Genomic DNA, 19,834 nt, shown 5'->3' with positions numbered 1-19,834 from the left:
GTCTGTAAGTTGCACTTGAGACTAATTTATTCAAACTTTGCAGCACTCGCTTTTACGCCGTTCCGTTCCCGCCCTCTCCAGGCGGAAATGACGGCAGCGGTGCATTACAAAAGTCTCTTCCCGCGCGCGGGCTTTCTCCCCTTGCTGGTGAAGAAGGCCCAGCACCATTTTGGTGCTGGCCTCTCTGCTGACATGCGCCCATTTTGTGAGGCGGTTCGCCTGCGTAGAAAGTGGGTCGCCACAATAGCGTAGTTAAGCCGCCATGAAAAATTGTGCAAACCTTTGCAACATCTCCAATTGTAGTTGGTATTTAGCACTGTGACAAATACAATAATTCACAAAGTGACAAACAGGTAGAGAATTGCTAAGATATTTGTATCTTGTTCCGTCCACTCCACTATACGGTATGTGTCACACATTGACATAAACCACAGTTTCCTCTTTTTGATATGAAAGCATAATTAATACATTCACATTATTTAAAGACTAAAGTGCATAGCAGTTTTTGTGAGACTTGCCAATCTTCCCAAAAGAACTTGTTTGTATTGCATTGCTTGAATTGAGGTGTCATTTCACAACTAAATTTGTTAGAGCTTAATGTCAATTCTTGCACAGCATACACTGAACTGACATTTGTAAAGTGCACATGATCAGATGACTCTTTAATATTGTAAATCACAGACCATAAAACATAGAACAGGCAATTCACACCACAATTTTGTGCTGACCTATATAAATGTACTCCACAGTCATAATACCATAAGACATGGGAGGAGAATTAGGCCATTTGTCACATCAGGTCTTCTCTGCCATTCCATCATTGATTATTTCTCTCAAACCCAGTTGAATGCGTGGCTGAGGAGTTGGTGCAGGGAGCAGGGTTTTCGATTTTTGGATCATTGGGATCTATTCTGGGGAGGGTGGGACCTGTACAGATTGGATGGGTTGCACCTGAACTCGAGGGGGAGCAATATCCTTGCAGGTAGGTTTGTTAGCATGATTTGGGAGGGTTTAAACTAGTTTGCAAGGGAGATGGGACCCGGAGTGATAGAGCAGTGAAAGAAGAGCATGGAGTAAAGCCAGATCTAACATATAAAGAAGCTTTGAGGAAAGAGAAACAGAATGAAGGGTGTAAAGGTAGGAAGGTAGAAGGGCTAAAGTGCTTGTACTTCAATGCAAGAAGCAACAGGAACAAAGGTGATGAACTGAGAGCTTGGATACATACATGGAATTATGATGTAGTGGCCATTACAGAGACTTGGCTGGCACCAGGGCAGGAATGGATTCTCAATATTCCTGGATTTCAGTGCTTTAAAAGGGATAGAGAAGGGGGAAAAGGGGAGGAGGGGTGGCATTACTGGTCAGGGATACTATTACAGCTACAGAAAGGCTGGATAATGTAGCAGGATCCTCTTTTGAGTCAGTATGGGTAGAAGCCAGGAACAGCAAAGGAGCATTAACTCTATTGGGAGTATTCTATAGCCCCCTGGTAGCGGCAGAGATACGAGGAGCAGATTGGGAGGCAGATTTTGGAAAGGTGCAAAAATGACAGGGTTGTTATCATGGGTAACTTTAACTTGCCTAATATTGATTGGCACCTGATTAGTTCCAAGGGTTTGGACAGGGCAGAGTTTGTTAAGTGTGTCCAGGATGGATTCCTGTCACAGTATGTTGACAGGCCAACTAGGGGGAATGCCATACTAGATCTAATATTAGGTAACGAACCTGGGCAGGTCACAGATTTCTCAGTGGGTGAGTATCTGGGGGACAGTGACCACCGCTCCCTGGCCTTTAACATTATCATGGAAAAGGAAAGAATCAGAGAGGACAGGAAAATTTTTAATGGGGAAGGGCAAATTATGAGGCTATAAGGCTAGAACTTGCAGGTGTGAATTGGGATGATGTTTTTGCAGGGAAATGTACTATGAACATGTGGTCGAAGTTTAGGGATCTTTTGCAGAACGTTAGGGATAAATTTGTCCCGGTGAGGAAGATAAAAAATGGTAGGGTGAAGGAACCATGGGTGACAAGTGAAGTGGAAAATCTAGTCAAGTGGAAGAAGGAAGCATACATGAGGTTTAGGAAGCAAGGATCAGATGGGTCCATTGAGGAATATAGGGAAGCAAGAAAGGAGCTTAAGAAGAGGCTGAGGAGAGCAAGAAGGGGGCATGAGAAGGCCTTGGTGAGTAGAGTAAAGGAAAACCCCAAGGCATTCTTCAATTATGTGAAGAACAAAAGGATGACAAGAGTGAAGGTAGGACCGATTAGAGATAAGGAGCGGGAAGATGTGCCTGTAGGCTGTAGAAGTGAGTGAGGTCCTCAATGAATACTTCTCTTCGGTATTCACAAATGAGAGGGAACTTGATGATGGTGAGGACAGTATGAGTGAGGTTGATGTTCTGGAGCATGTTGATATTAAAGGAGAGGAGGTTCTGGAGTTGTTAAAATACATTAGGACGGATAAGTCCCAGGAGCCTGACAGAATATTCTTCAGGCTGCTCCACGAGGCGAGGGAAGAGATTGCTGAGCATCTGGATAGGATCTTTATGTCCTTGTTGTCCACGGGAATGGCACCGGGGGATTGGAGGGAGGCGAATGTTGTCCCCTTGTTCAAAAAAGGTAGTAGGGATAGTCTGAGTAATTATAGACCAGTGAGCCTTACGCCTGTGGAGGGAAAGCTGTTCGAAAAGATTCTTAGAGAGAGGATCTATAGGCATTTAGAGAATCATGGTCTGATCAGGGACAGTCAGCATAGCTTTGTGAAGGGCAGATCGTGTCTAACAAGCCTAATAGAGTTATTTGAGGAGGTGAGCAGGCATATAGATGAGGGTAGAGCAGTGGATGTGATCTAAATGGATTTTAGTAAGGCATTTGACAAGGTTCCACATGGTAGGCTTATTCAGAAAGTCAGAAGGTATGGGATCCAGGGATGTTTGGCCAGGTGGATTCAGAATTGGCTTGCCTGCAGAAGGCAGAGGGTCGTGGTGGAGGGAGTACATTCGGATTGGAGGGTTGTGACTAGTGGTGTCCCACAAGGATCAGTTCTGGGACCTCTACTTTTCATGATTTTTATTAACGACCTGGATGTTGGGGTAGAAGGGCAGGTTGGAAAGTTTGCAGTTGACACAAAGGTTGGTGATGTTGTAGATAGTGTAGAGGATTGTTGAAGATTGCAGAGAGACTTTGATAGGATGCAGAAGTGGGCTGAGAGGTGGCAGATGGAGTTCAACCCGGAGAAGTGTGAGGTGGTACACTTTGGAAGGACAAACTCCAAGGCAGAGTACAAAGTCAATGGCAGGATACTTGGTAGTGTGGAGGAGCAGAGGGCTCTGGGAGTACATGTCCATAGATCCCTGAAAGTTGCCTCTCAGGTAAATAGGGTAGTTAAGAAAGCTTATGGGGTGTTAGCTATCATAAGTCGAGGGTAGAGTTTAAGAGTAGCGAGATAATGATGCAGCTCTATAAAATTCTGATTAGGCCACACTTGGAGTACGGTGTCCAGTTCTGATCACCTCACTATAGGAAGGATGTGGAAGCATTGGAAAGGGTACAGAGAAGATTTACCAGGATGTTGCCTGGTTTAGAGAGTATGGATTATGATCAGAGATTAAGGGAGCTAGGGCTTTACTCTATGGAGAGAAGGAGGATGAGAGGAGACATGATAGAGGTGTACAAGATATTAAGAAGAATAGATAGAGTGGATAGCCAGCACCTCTTCCCCAGGGCACCTCGGCTCAATACAAGAGGACATGGTTTTAATGTAAGGGGTGGGAAATTCAAGGGGGGTATTAGAGGAAGGGCTTTTACTCAGAGAGTGGTTGGTGCGTGGAATGCACTGCCTGAGTCAGTGGTGGAGGCAGATACACTAGTGAAATTTAAGAGACTACTGGACAGGTATATGGAGGAATTTAAGGTGGGGGTTTATATGGGAGGCAGGGTTTGAGGGTCGACACAACATTGTGGGCCGAAAGGCCTGTACTGTGCTGTACTATGCTGTAATCTATAAACCCATTCTCCTGCCTTCTCCCCATAACCCTTGATGCCCTGACTAATCAAAAACCTATCAAACTCTGCTTTAAATCCAAAGGCTGCAGTGGCAATGAATTCTACAGATTCAATACCCTTTGGTTACAAAAATTCCTCGTCATCTCAGATCTAAATGGACATCCCTCTGTTCTGAGATTGTGCCCTCTGGTCCTAGACACACCCACTATAGGAAATATGCTCTTTACATCCATTCTATGCCTCCCAATATTTGATGGGTTTCAATGAGATCCCCCTTCAATCTTCTAAACTCTAGTGAGTATAGGCCCAGAGCCATTAAGCACTTCTCATCCATTTCAATCCTAGAAACATTCATGTGAATCTCCTCTGTCTGCTCTCCAATGTTGGTTCATCTTTTCTTAGACAATGGGCCAAAAACTGCTCACAGCACCCCAAGTGTGGTCTGACCAGTGCGTTGTAAAGCTTCAGCATTACATCCTTATTCTTTATTATCTGAAAACGAATGATAGAATTACAGTTGCCTTCCTTACCGCTGACTCAACTTGCAAGTTAACCTTTAGGGAATCCTGCACAATGAGTCCTGAGTTACTTCGAACCTCTGATTTTTGAATTGTCTCCCTGTTTCGAAAATCTACGCCTTGAACCTTTCTAGCAAAGTGCATGACCATACACTTCTTTACAATATTGTTTATTCCATCTGCCACTTTTTCGTCCATTCTCCCAGTCTGTTCAAGTCCTTCTGCAAACTTCCTACTTCCTCAACACTACCTGCTCCTCCACCTATCTTTGTATTGTCCACAAACTTGGCCACAAGGACATCAATTCTACCATCCAAATCATTGACATTTAATTTGAAAAGAAGCAGTCCCAACACTGGTCCATGCGGAACACCAGTATTCACTGGCAGCCAACCAGAAAAGGCTCCCTTTATTCCCAAACTTTACCTCCTGCCAGACACTCAATACTCCATCCATGCTGGTATCTTTCTTGTTATACCATGAGCTTTTATCTTGTTAAGTAGCCTCATGTGTGGCATTGAACAGCCAGAAGACGTGGTTCATGTAAATACCAATGACATGGGTAGGACCAGTGACAAGGATCTGCATAGGGAGTTTAGAGAGTTAGGTGCTAAGTTAAAGGGAAAGACCTCCAGGGTTGTGATCTCATGATTGCTACAGTGCCACATGCTAGTGAGGCCAGAACTAGGAAGATTATACAGTTTAATGCATGGTTAAGGAGTTGGTATAGGAGGGAGGACATAAGATTTCTAGATCATTGTGTGTTGGGGTCATGAAATGTGTGAAGTTACCATCTCTTGAGAGAAGGTTCTTGGGAAACTGAAAGGTCTGGAGCTAGATAAGTCAGCTGGACCACATGGTCTATACCCCAGGGTTCTGAAAGAAGTGGCTGAAGAGATTGTGGAGGCATTAGTAATGATTTTTCAAAAATCAATAGAGTCTGGAATGGTTCTGGAAGACTGAAATATTACAAATGTCACTCCACCCTTTAAGAAGGGAGAGAGGAAGAAGAAAGGAAACCGCATAGGCCAATTAGTCTGACCTCAGTGGTTGGGAAGATGTAGAAGTTGATTATTAACAGTGAGATCTCAGGGTACTTAGAAGCATATGACAAAAAAAATGCTGTAGCCAGCATGGTTGCCTCAAATTATCTTGCCTGACAACTCTGTTAGAGGTTCTTTGAGGAAGTAACAAGTAGGATGAACAAAGGAGAGGCAGTGGAGGTCATTTACTTGGATTTTCAGTAGGCATTTGATAAGGTGCCACACATTAGCCTGCTTAACAAGATTAAATTCTATGGCATTACAGGAAAGATACTGGCATGGATAGCAGAATGGCTGACAGGCAGGAGGCAGCGAGTGGAAGTAAAAGGAGCCTTTTCTGGTTTGCTGCCAGTAACAAGTGGCATCCTTCAGCTGTCGGTATTGGAAGTGCTGCTTTTCACATTATTTGTCAATTATTTGGACAATGGAATTGATGGCTTTGTGGCAAAGTTTGAAGATGACATGAGGATAGGAAGAAGGTAGGTCATGCTGAGGAAGCAATGTGATCGCAGCAGGACTTAGACAAATTGGTAGAATGGGCAAAAAGGTGGCAGGTGGAATACAATGTTGGGAAAGGTACGATAATGCATTTTGGTAAAAGGAACAATAATGCGGACTTTTATCTAAATGGGGAGAAGGTTCAAACATCAGAGGTGCAGAGGAACTGAGGGGTCTTTGTGCAAGATTCCCAGAAAGTTAATTTACAAGTTGAGTCTGTGGTAAAGAAGGCAAATGCAATGTTGGCATTTATTTCAAAGGGAATAGTATATAAAAGTAAGGAGATAATGCTGAGTCTTTATAAGACACTAGTCAGGCCGCACTTAAAAGTATTGTCAACAGTTTTGGGCTCCATATCTCAGAAAGGATATGTTGTCATTGGACAGAGTCCAGAAGAGGTTCACAAAGATGATTCAGGGAATGAAGGAGTTAACATGCAAGGAGCGTTTGGCAGCTTTGAGCCTGTACTCACTGGAATTTAGAAGGATGCATGGAGATCTCATTGAAACCTACCAAATGTTGAAAGGACTAGATAGGGTGGATGTGGAGGGGATGTTTCCTGTGGTGGGAGTGTACAGAACTAGAGGGCAAAGTCCCAAAATTGAGGAGTGACCAGAGGTAAGGAGGAATTTTTTTAGCCATAGAGTAGTAAATCTGTGGAATACTCTGCCACTGACTGTGGTGGGGACCAAGTCCATGCGTATATTTAAGGCGAAAGTTGATCATTTCCTGATTGGTCAGGGCGTTAAAGGATATGGCGAGAAAGCAGGTGTATAAAATTGAGTGGGATCTGGGATCAGCCATGAAGGAATGGTGGAATAGATTTGATGGGCTGAATGGCCTAATTCTGCTCCTATATCTTAATGGTCTTAACGTCTAATTCAGAGGAAAGAAGTGTGACCTCACATTGAAAGCTATCGAATGGTGAAAGGTCTTATTATAGTGGATGTGGAGAGACCTATGATGGGAGAGTCTAAGACCAGAGGGCACAGCCTCAGAATAGAGGCGTGTCCTTTTAGAACAGAGATGCAGAGAAATTTCTTTAACCAAAGAGTGGAGAATCTGTGGAATTCTTTGCCACAGGCAGCTGTGGATGCCAAGTCTTCATGTATATTTAAGGCAGAGGTTGATGGATTCCTGATTGGTCACGGCATGAAGGGATATGGGGAGTAGGCAGGAGATTGGGGATGAGAGAAAAATTGGATCAGCTGTGATGAAATGTCAGAGCAGACTTGATGGGCCAAATGGCCTAATTCTACTGCTGTATCTTATGGTCTTATGATGAAATGATCTGTATGGATGGCATGAAAACAATGTTTTTCACTGTACCGTAGTACCTGTGACTATAGTAAATCTGCTAACCCATTCACCGTTATTGTTGTTGGTATTCATAGACAGTCATACAAAAGGACCCCATGTAAAAAATAATCGCCTCTCGTACAACAAGGTTGAAGTGTTATGATCCATCATGGTTTACCAGAAGAATTAGTCTTGGACAATAAGCTTCAATGTTACTGATTTCTTTTATAACACTTTATGAAACGAATGACATTAATTACATGCTTACTTGATAACATCATTCAGCATCAGATAACCTGGTAGAGACATCAGTGAACATTGGCAGTGAAATACAGAAAAAACAAATATTTAAGTACACTTGACACTAACAATGAGCTATCAATTAGGAAACTTTCTGCTGAACTACAAACACAGCACAATGAACTTAAAGATTAGCTTTATTTGTTACATGTACGTTGAAACATCAAAGCATACAGTGAAACTTGTCATTTGCATCAACAACTAATGCAGTCTAAGAATGGCAGCCTAGGGGCAGCCCACAAATATCACCATGCCTCTGGTGTCAACATAACACACCCACAACTTACTATTCTGTACATCTTTGGAATGTGGGACAAAACTGTAGGAAACCCATGTGGTACTGGGGAGAATCTACAATATTGTGCAAAAAACTTAGTCGCATTTAAATTGCTAGGGTGCCTAAGACTTTTGCACAATGCTGTCGTAATTTTATGTATTGCACCGCATTGCTACCACACAAAGAAACAACAGATTTCATGACATATGCGAGTGATGAAAAATCTGATTCTGATGTGGGTCATCATTCTATTGTGGAAGGGGACAGAGAGAGGGGAATCGTGGTTTGGAAAAGAGGAAGGGAGAGGGGAGGGTGCGTGAAGCACCACAGTGACATTCTGTAATGATGAATAAACTAGTTGTTTGGAATCAAACGACCTTGCCTGGTGTCTCAGGGCTGGGTCTGCTGCCTCCTCCACAACTAATTTAGATGGACTTTTCATTGCTAATTTAATAAATTCAGCAAAACATTGTGGGACAAAAAGCTTGTTCCTGTGCTGTGCTGTTCATTGTTATAAAGGGCATAAAGTTAAGATGAGAAGGGAAAAATTTGAAGGAGATCTGTGAAGCAATTTTTAGACAGAGAGTGGCATGTACCTGGAAGGCACTGCCGGGAGAGATGGTGAAACCAGATATGACATAAGGATGTGCCACACCCAGCTTTAGGTGTGGTGTTTGTTAATGCAAGCTGTACACTTCACTCTATATTTCAATGTACATGTGATAAATAAATGAATGTGAATCTGACAGCAATAGTTAAGAGGCATTTAGACAGAGACATGAACCAACAGGACATCATTGCAGCATGGGCATGATGGGACAAGGGGACTGCTCCTTATTCCTATATCTACACCCTTCTCACATAGCCTCAACTATCATTGTGCCACACCTTAATCCATACAGTATGTATTCAGTGATTTGGTTACCAAACTAGTAAACAAGTCCAAGACTATCAGGAAAATTGAGTTCAGATCCCCCCTGGGAAGCTGTACAAATTAAATAAGGTTAATAGATTGAAATTCTTAAAGTAGTAATAACCATGAAACTGTGTATTGTTGTTGAAAATTATCTTGTCATTTTTTTTTACTCAAAGGAGCAGATTTGGCAGGCATACCTAGCTTAGTCTATCCTGATTTCATGTTGACTTTGAAATTGTCTAGAAACCCATTCAGTTGTATTTTAACTGCTATGTTAAATCAGGAAATGTAAAGATCTGGATGGAGTAATTAGCATTGACCGTTTCACTGAATTTAGGGATGTGAAAGTAGCTCCCAGCATAGTAGTCGTATAAGATTTTCTTCATGAATTTCTTGGAACTAGTTGCTGAACTGGGTTAATGGGCATGTGAAGAAAAATACAAACGGGATCAGTGAAGTTGGAATTTTATTGTCAACATGGAGTTAATGGGGAAAAAAAGACTTGCAACAGTCCTATATGACACTAAAACTCAATGGTGAGGCATGACTTCCATATTTTGTTTCAAGGGAATAGTATGGACATCATCATGAAGATAAGCCTGATGGTTTGAGATGTGTCTATTTTAATGCAAGGAGCATTATGAACAAAACAGATGAGCTTAGAGCATGGTTCAGTACTTGGAGCTATGATGGTATGGCTATTACAGAGACTTGGATGGCTCAGGGGCAGGAATGGTTATTTCGAGAGCCAGGCTTTAGATGTTTCTGAAAGGACAGGGAGGGAGGCAAAAGAGGTAGAGGCATGGCACTGTTGATCAGTGGTAGTGTCACGGCTGCAGAAAAGGAGGAAGACATACAGGAATTGTCTACGGAGTCTTTGGGAGAGCAAGGGGTCAGTAACTCTACAGGATGTATTTTATAGACCACCCAATAGTAACAGGGACATTGAGGAGCAGATAGAGAGATAGATTCTGGAAAGGTGTAATAATAACAGGGTTGTTGTGGTGGGAGATTTTAATTTCCCAAATATCGATTGGCATGTCCCAGAGCAAGGGGCTTAGATGGGGTAGAGTTTGTTAGGTGTATTCAGGAAGGTTTCTTTACACAATATGTAGATAAGTCTACAAGAGGAGAGGCTGTACTTGATCTGGTATTGGGAAATGAACCTGGTCAGGTGTCAGATCTCCCAGTGGGACAGCATTTTGGAGATAGTGATCACAATTCCATTTTCTTCACCATAGCATTGAAGAGGGATAGGAACAGACAAATGAGGAAAGCGTTTAATTGGAGTAAGGGGAAATATGAGGCTATCAGGCAGGAACTTGGAAGCATAAATTGGGAACAGATGTTCTCAGGGAAATGTACTGAAGAAACGTGGCAAACGTTCAGTGGATATTCGCGTGGAGTTCTGCATAGGTACATTCCAATGAGACAGGGAAGGATGGTAGAGTACAGGAACTGTGGTGTACAAAAGCTGTTGTAAATATAGTCAAGAAGAAAAGAAGAGCTTATGAAAGGTTCAAAAAACTAGGCAATGATAGAGATCTAGAAAATTATAAGGCTAGCAGGAAGGACCTATGAAAGAAATTAGGAAAGCCAGAAGGGGCCATGACAAGGCATTTGCGGACAGGATTAAGGAAAATCCCAGGGCATTCTACAAGTATGTGAAGAGCAAGAGGATAAGATATGAGAGAATGCTACTAATCAAGCGTGACAGTGAAAAAGTGTGTATGGAACCGGAGGAGATGGCAGAGGTACTTAATGAATACTTTGCTTCATTATTCACTACAGAAAAGGATCTTGGCAATTGTAGAGATGAGTTACAGTGGACTAAAAAGCTTGAGCATGTAGATATTATGAAAGAGGATGTGCTGGAGCTTTCGGAAAGCATCATGTTGGACCGGACGAGATGTACTCCAGGCTACTGTGGGAGGCGAGGGAGAAGATTGCTGAGCCTCTGGCGATGATCTTTGCATCATCAATGGGGATGGGAGAGGTTCCAGAGGATTGGAGGGTTGTGGATGTTGTTCTATTATTCAAGAAAGGGAGTAGATATAGCCCAGGAAATTATAGACCAGTGCGTCTTACTTCAGTGGTTGGTAAGCTGATGGAGAAGATCCTGAGAGGCTGGATTTATGAACATTTGGAAAGGTATAATATGATTAGGAATAGTCAGCATGGCCTTGTCAAGGGCAGGTCATGTCTTACGAGCCTGATTGAATTTTTTGAGGATGTGACTAAACACATTGATGAAGGAAGAGCAGCAGATGTAGTGTATATGGATTTCAGCAAGGCATTTGATAAGGTACCCCAGGCAAGGCTTATTGAGAAAGTAAGGAGGCATGGGATCCAAGGGGACATTGCTTTGTGGATCCCGAACTGGCTTGCCCACAGAACTCAAAGAGTGGTTGTAGATGGGTCATATTCTGCATGGAGGTCGGTGACCAGTGGTGTGCCTCAGGGATCCGTTCTGGGACCCATACTCTTCGTGATTTTTATAAATAACCTGGATGAGGAAGTGGAGAGATGGGTTAGTAAGTTTGCTGATAACACAAAGGTTGGAGGTGTTGTGGATAGTGTGGAGGGTTGTCAGAGGTTACAGCGGGACATTGATAGGATGCAAAAGTGGGCTGAGAAGTGACAGATGGAGTTCAACCCAGATAAGAATGAAGTGGTTCATTTTGGTAGGTCAAATATGATGGCAAAATATAGTCTTAACATTAAGAATCTTGTCAGTGTGGAGGATCTGAGGGATCTTGGGGTCTGAGTCCATAGGACACTCAAAGCTGCTGTGCAGGTTGACTCTGTGGTTAAGAAAGCATACGGTGCAGTGGCCCTCATCAATCGTGAGATTGAGTTTAAGAGCCGAGAGGTAATGTTGCAGCTGTATACTACCCTGGTCAGACCCCATTTGGAGTACTGTGCTCAATTCTTGTTGCCTCACTACAGGAAGGATGTGGAAACCATAGAAGAGTGTATAGGAGATTTACAAGGATATTGCTTGGATTGGGGAGCATGCCTTATGAGGATAGGTTGAGTGAACTTGGCCTGCCTGTTTTCCTTGGAGCGACGGGGGATGAGAGGTGACCTGATAGAGGCTTATAAGATGGTGAGAGGCATTGATTGTTTGGATAGTCAGAGACTTTTTCCCAGGGCTGAAATGCCTAACACGAGAGGGCACAGTGTTAAGGTGATTTGAAGTAGGTACAGAGGAGATGTTGCGGCTAAGTTTTTTACGCAGAGACTGGTGAGCACGTGGGATGGGCTGCCGGCATTGGGGGTAGAGGTGGATACGATAGGGTCTTTTAAATGACTCCTGGACAGGTACATGGAGCTCAAAAAAATCGAGGGCTATGTGTAACCCTAGGTAATTTCTCAGGTAAAGACATGTTCGGCACAGTTTTGTGGCTCGAAGGGCCTGTATTGTTCTGTAGTTTTTCTATGTTTCTAAGTTTCTAAGTCCTTTTCAAATTCTAGGTTATTCTTGAACTCTAGAACCTGAGGCTGAACCAAATCTTTTGTTGGTGTTTGCTAGATGAATATTCTTATACTGTGTTCTGTGTTACAATCACGTTAAATTGTCCAACATTATTGATCAAGAGAGTTATTTATATATATGGTGCAGCCTTTATAGCAACACAACCTGTCAAAAGATAATGCATTACTTCACAGTTATTAGTAAGCCGTACTGATCGTCACAGCAGTTTCCAAAACCTATGTAGAAATATATTTGGCTTCTTAGCTAATCAATACGTTGTTATTTTTAACAAGTTTCCTTTCATTAACTACCATACAGAACAGAAGTGGAAATGTAATTGCAATGAAACATTAAACTGACTTAAAATATTTAAAATTGTCAAAACAAATGATATCACAACATAGGTTGACATAATTCTATTTTTTCTTCTGTTTATATGCAAAGGAGTTTGTATAATTTGTGAACTAACCTTTGTAAGTGTTCAATCTTCTGTTAAAATGTTGTAAACAATAGCAGTGTACCAATTTATTATACATATGTAACCAGGTGACTGTTGAATATCATTTTTTATTTAAAAAATCACCCTGGCAAATCTAAAATGGCTGCCTGTATCTTTAAGAGAAAACAGTGACGTTATTATGCACGTGTGGAGTAGAAAGAAGAGTTGCAAGGTTATAGAAAGGGTGTTGAATGCTAGTCGTATGGTGAAGAAAGGTGAATAGTCTCTGATAATATCCATGTAAATCTGTTTAGAATATCGGTAATTTGACATACTGTATTTTACATATGGATGCTTTAATTTTTCGTGAGTAAGGTATTGGCAATAGATAGCTTGGTTGTGTGAAGTTCCTTATTGGCCAGGTAGGTTAGTCTTTTTAGTAATTTAAACTTCAAGGCAATATATTGTAAAAGTTGATTTTTGTCTTTCTTTAATATGTCCTGACCGAATGTGAACATAACAGAGTAATGTGAATGTGTTAATCTCACATTAACACATGAGATTAACGTATGTTTTGTCCGGATGAGTGAGGCGAACTCTTTTCAGGGTTTAACCTATATGTGTTTGAATGTTAAGCACATGTGTGCCAAAGTGAATATATCTCTTAGTAAAGATGAGATGTATTTATTCATATTTTTGATGTTGTGTTTAAGGTACAGGGTTGGTGGGATTCTAATATTGTTTGTACTGTTTTTTTTAGAATTGCCACTACTGTATTGGTTTTGTATATTTTATTTTATGTATTTTCATATGAGTGAATGAACCTGGATAGGTCAGAAAGAAGCCTAGGTGGTATTATATACTGGATTTTGCAGTTCCATTAACAGCAAAGTTAACAGTATTTAGTATTAACTGTGAAATTGAGGGACATTTGAAGAATTCCCCAAATGTCTGATATTTTAATGTGGCAGTCTCAAAGCCTCCGCTGTTGATTCGACATCCTGCCACAAACACTCCTTTTAAAAGTTAAAATTTATCAAGGCACTGTGAAGGGCACCATGGTAGCAGAATGGTTGGCATGGCATTATTACAGCTTGGGACATCACAGTTCAGAGCTCTATTCCAATGTCATTTGCAAGGAGTCTTTACGTCCTCCCCGTGGACTGCGTGGGTTTTCTCTGAGTGCTCCGATTTTCTCCTACAGTCCAAAGACATAATAGTCAGTAGGTTAATTGGTCACTGTAAATTGTCCTGTGATTAGGCTGGGGTTAAATTGGGGGGTGCTGGGTGGTGTGACTTGAGGACTGGAAGAGCCTATTCTGTGCAGTATCTCAATAAATATATAAAATAAATAAACTACAGTTTATTGCCTCAGATCAGCAAGCTTCACTCACCACCAGATCTTGTAACACTGAGGAGAATGAAAAACGCCTGTTCTTACATAACAGAAGAAGACAAATGGAAAATACAACAAATGACTTTGAGGTAACAGATTATATATGAATTTTCACTGTAAAGAGACACTGTAATTGTTCATAAAATTTAAATATCTACATATTTGCTTTTCTCAGTTTAAGTTGCTTATTAATTTAAAACAATTTTTGAAAATCTTCTTCAAATAACTTGATTTTTCAGATGTAAATAGCTCATTAATTCAAATTGAATTACATCTGGTTAAGATGGCGCCAGCACACAACACTCCCTCCAGATGGCTCACGGAAATGTCTTTTTTTTATTTCTCTTACATCTATTTTTCACCTTGAATGTGTATCTGAGACTGTTAGAGGCTGTGATTTACAGTTTGGAGATCATTTGAGTGACCCAGTGCTTTGCTGTCTCTGAGAAGATTCTGGGAAGTGCATACTTGGACAGCATTGATGTGAAGAAACTTCGAGATGGGATGCGAGCCTACCTTTGACTCCATTTTGCCAGTTCAAACATCTGTTAATAGCCAGTTGAAGTGCTGAGGAAGATTGAGACATTGAGGGGAATGCATATGGCGAGTGAGAGATCAGTGCGGACTGCTTTCCTTTTGATTGCTGCTGAGAAGGAGCCTGTGAGTGGCCTATCTCTGTGTGGCTTGCTGTGGCAGGTGGGTAGTCGTCAGCGTTCATGTGATGTCCCTCTCTTTCGATGAGTTTTGGCGGAGGATGGTATCGTGGTTCTGCATTTATGGATTGAACTATTGCGTTTATCACTGTGGACTTCAGAGTTTTTTATTCTATGCTTTTTAAAAAAGTCACCCGTTCCTTTTACATTTTGTTGTGCAATTGGGGGTTTGGGGGTTGATATTCAGTTGTGTTCTGTTAGATACTTGTGTGGAGGAGGGGTGATTTTTGCGGGTTGATGTTCTTCCATTTTGTACAGGGGAGTGGGGTTTTTGGGGCGGGAACGTTGATGATTGGAATGGCATTCTTTTTTGTGGCGGGGGTTTGATATTTCCTCTCAGAACAACTTTCATGTTCTTTCCTTGTGACTTGGCTATCTGGAGAAGACAAATTTCACAGTTGTATAAGGATATGTGCTTTGATAATAAATGAACCTTTGAACCTTTGAAATTGACTTTATGAAATAAGTCCACAAAGAGAAAAATGCAGAAGAGACAGGTCCTATTAAGTAAGGTATTCTGGAAATAATTTCACCCTTCTGAAAAAAATGAATAGATGTTAGGGTCATGTGAAACAGCGTCAGAACAACTTCTCATGATTAAATAGTCAACTGGCCACTTTTGTAATATGTTGAGGAGAAACCTCAGCTGTGCTCTGAGACAACCCTGTCACAGCTATAAGATTAATGCTTGTGAGTTTTTTCACTGGGCACTAATGATGTTCATCAACAAGCAAATCACAGCAAAGGCCTACATATATCTGGACATAAATGGCATATTCATAATGTAGCCTCTCACAACAAATTTCATTGGATCGTTTACTTCTGTAAAAGCTCTTGAGCTTGTCATTGGAAGCAATGAAGCCATGAATTATACACCAATCATGATGATTGGTCATTAAATATGATGACATAACTATCAAAACCATTTCCTTGGTACTCTGCTAAGATGTCTGCTTCAGTAAGTTGTGCTGTCTCTGGAAAGGGGTAGGAATCAATGACCTTCAAACTGTTGTGCATTGAATATTTCAGTAATATTTGAGTAATAATTTCTGGAGTTACAAAAGATAACAGTGGGGGCAAGTATGTTTTAAAATGAACCTACGCTGAATACCTACCTGTTTAAGAGCAGCACATGTTTCTTTGAAGGGAAGAGAAAGAAGTTTGATTTTTTTAAAAGTGTGCAGCATTTTTTTTAATCTTTGGAAGGGGGAGAGAAAGACGGTTGAGTTAAAATAAGGCAGAAAAGAGACAAAATTCATGGGTTCATGGGTAATAATAATAATAATAATTTTTTAAAAAAGCAGAAATGGTTGGCTGCATCGAAAGATAGATGTACTTCATTGCACAACAGATCACTGGGTTATATATACTGACCAAATTGAGCAGTATCATAATCCAAATGGAATAGGTGATGAGAAATGACTGTCAGTTTTGCTGAGTGGAAAAGCAGATAGTTTGACTGCTACAACCAAATCAGCCAAAATGAATTATGCTAATATCACAAAGGTAATGCAGGAACATTTAGAACTGAAAACACTGTTGATTGCAGAATTACATTGGGTTTCATAAGTGGAATCAAAAGGAAGGAGAATCACTTCAGTGAATGTAGTTGAATTGAAGAAATTGTCTGAGTATTGTCAGTTCAGTGATGGTCTTAAGACATTGCTGATTTTGTGGAACCTTACAAGAAATCATTCAAAAACGACTCCAAACTGAAGCACAACACACATTATAAGAACAGTTGAAAATGTTATATCAATGAAAACAACAGCCAGGGATGCAATTGTGTTGGCAGTCAAGAATGAAAGTGAGAGTGGACAAAATTGCAACGTCTAAACAGAAATCTACAATACCAGACCAAGCAAATTATGTTACTGTTGTGGCAGAGACCAATACAGCAGACCAGTACAGGTTTAAAGGTAAAATTTTCAGAAAATGCAACAAAGTGCAGCACATACAAAGAGCATGTTGGGTAGACAAAACTAAATGCACTGCACAGAGAAAGGAAAAAGATTAAAAAAATAGTCAAGTTGCAGTTTCAAAAAGAGCAGTAATTGTCATGCTGTTGATGAAAAATCTGATAACAATGAGAGTGATACCAAACCGAATAGCCTTAAGAGTTACAATGTGAAAACTGACAAGAGACAAGCAATATGGTTTACACCAGAAATGAACTGCAAATTAATTAAACTGGAATTAGACACGAACTCGGCTGTTTCAGTCATTTCACAAAATGAGCTTGAACGGTATTTCAAAGATACTGAACTGAAGCCTATAAGTGTCCAGCCAAGAACTTACACTGGAGAAAAGATCATTCCTGTGCGAATTTATTATGCTAATTAGAAGACTTATTTACACTGATTTGAACATTAAGATCATTATATGGGTAATTTAGTTAGTTATTTATTGCTGCAAGATCATTTGTCTTTGCTGGTTTGTAACAAAGGATCAAATATATCTTTTTCAATTTGGAAGTTCGTTATTTGAAAGCACATAGTTCTCTGGTTTAGTCTGTCAGTTGTTTTGGTTTGTTTTCAAATAACTACTACATTTTGTCAACGATAAAAATAGTTATACAAGACAAACATCACTCTATGGCAAAGGATTGCTTCGGATCTTTTGGAGAAATTGCAAAACTGATAATAACACATCAGAAACTCAAGGAGCTTGTGGTAGGATTATCAGTAACCTTTTGTTGATTTATGCTGTGCATTTGCAGTTCGAACAAAGTTTTGAGTTGTCTGTGGAGTCTGTCCATTGGGCACTGTTGCTTAATCATGTGGTGTTTGCCTGAGGATTCGTTACTTTGTTTTATTGAAATGATGAAGTATTCCGGTTGCTAACATTTGAATTAAAGACTGTTTGGTCTGGTTTCAGCACAGTGGATGCACGGACAGTTTGTTTGTTGACTACATTTATTGAGTCGAATATCACCGGTGCTGTGAGCAAACAAAGAGTTAGTTGTGAGTTATGCAACTAGAGAAAGTAACGTGAGTATGTTGATGCATGGAATTGGCACCAAGCTCATGAAGTCAGGGCTTGCAAAAGAGAAATTTAAGCTAAAGATAAGGCTAATCCAATTGAAAGTCATCAAAAGGAGTATGAAACAGATGTGATCAAAATTAAAAGTTTAATGACATCAATTATTGATCTTATGAAAATTAAAGAAAATGCCTTACAAGTGCAATCTTGTCTTGAGGAGTTGACTAATCTCTGCGAAGCTGTTGCTAAGCAACATCGCATGCTAATCTCATTACTTCCCAAGGCCGAACAAACAAAGCAGAACCAATGTTTTTTTAAACATGAGAAAATCCATATTCTGGAAATCTAAGGAACACACACAAATGCTGGAGGAGCTCAGCAGACCAGGCAGCATCTATGGTTTCGTGATGAGACCCATCAGGACATCATTAAAACTGAGGCTGATTTAGCTGCATTAATCACACATCAATGATTATTGACGGATAAACATGCACTGGAAGAGCAAGAGAAGCATCTACAGAAAAGGAATGAAACCCCACTGGTTTCTTTGGCTGCGTAAGTCTAGGGGAGACACACTCCAGTCCCACCAAACCAATGAGATTGAGACGGCTCTCCCACTCCAAACCCGGTTTGTGTGGATGCTGTGTAATTTGCTACCCTGTTACAACTTAGTGCCAAGAAATAACAGACAATACACTGCATACGACTAAAGGAATTATATTTATGAAACCTACTTAACCAAGGGGTTAGTAAAGAGAGGAAAGGAAAAAAAGCCCATTTTAGTTAAACAGTCAAAGGTTCACAAGTTGGAACTCACCTTGAGCCTCTCTGTCATTCATGCGCTGGGCCCTCAGTCTGTGTAAAAGCACACACCGCCTTCTGAATGTCACTCGCAATCCATCTCGAACAAATGGGTCTCCCACTGGGAGTTATCCTATGACCGGTTCTCCCCAAAATCTTCTCTCTTCACCTCCTGCCGAACAAAAGTTCCAAGACCAACCTTAGTGTCCCTCATAAAAAGAAACCTTCCCCCACCCCCAGTTCCACCATCCTAATTGGATGGCACACATTCCTCATTATCCTTTATTTTCAACAATAACCCAAACAGGCTGAAAACCGAACCAACTGCTCTTACAGAACTGCTAAATGTAATACCTACAGCATAATAGTAAAGATGTTAACCAGGGCATTACAGGAAGGAATAGCTATGGAAAATCAAGGAATAGCTTAAGTAGGAGGTAAAAATTGGCATACATATCACTAAAGTTCATGTGCTAAGAGCTTCAGGCGTTGTGAGTGCCTAAAGTGCTCCAGCAGGTCAGTCCAGTGGCATAAATTCCTATATTGAAAAGACACAAAGAAAAACAAAAACACCCAATATCAATGCTGGTTTATTTGTTCTTCAAGTGTCTGAAAAACATGAACAAGACCCCCAAGAGGCAATTCAGGGTGTGCACTCTCAGCCTGCACTAATGAGGCACTCTGAACCTATATCATATCTAACAACTCAAAGAGCCCATGGGGACATTCGCTAACCGCATGAAAAACTTCTTGTTTTAAATAACGGAAATTAGTATTATTGATATTATGAGGAAGCAAAATGAAATAACAACATTATTGGTACAACAGCAAAACATTTCATCTTTGCCGAAAAGAGAGATTCACATTTTCGATAGTGATCCATTGCACTTTCATGCATTCACGAGGGCGTTTGAAAATAGTGTTGATGGCAAGACTGACAGTTATAGTGTCTACCTTTATTTTCTTGAACAGTACACTAGAGATCACCCTACAGAACTTGTCAGAAATTGTCAGCATGTTGACCCTTTAAAAAGGATTTATAAAAGCTAAGGCTTTACTACAGGAACATTCTGGTTTTAAACAGAAAATTGCATCTGCTGGCATACAAGAGGCTCTTTCTTTGGTAGCTATCAAATCTGAAGTTGTGAAAACTCTTCAAGATGACAGTC

This window comes from Mobula birostris, chromosome 1, assembly GCF_030028105.1.
Source record: "Mobula birostris isolate sMobBir1 chromosome 1, sMobBir1.hap1, whole genome shotgun sequence".
Lineage (NCBI taxonomy): Eukaryota > Metazoa > Chordata > Chondrichthyes > Myliobatiformes > Myliobatidae > Mobula > Mobula birostris.
Note: the sequence above shows the minus strand (reverse complement) of the source record.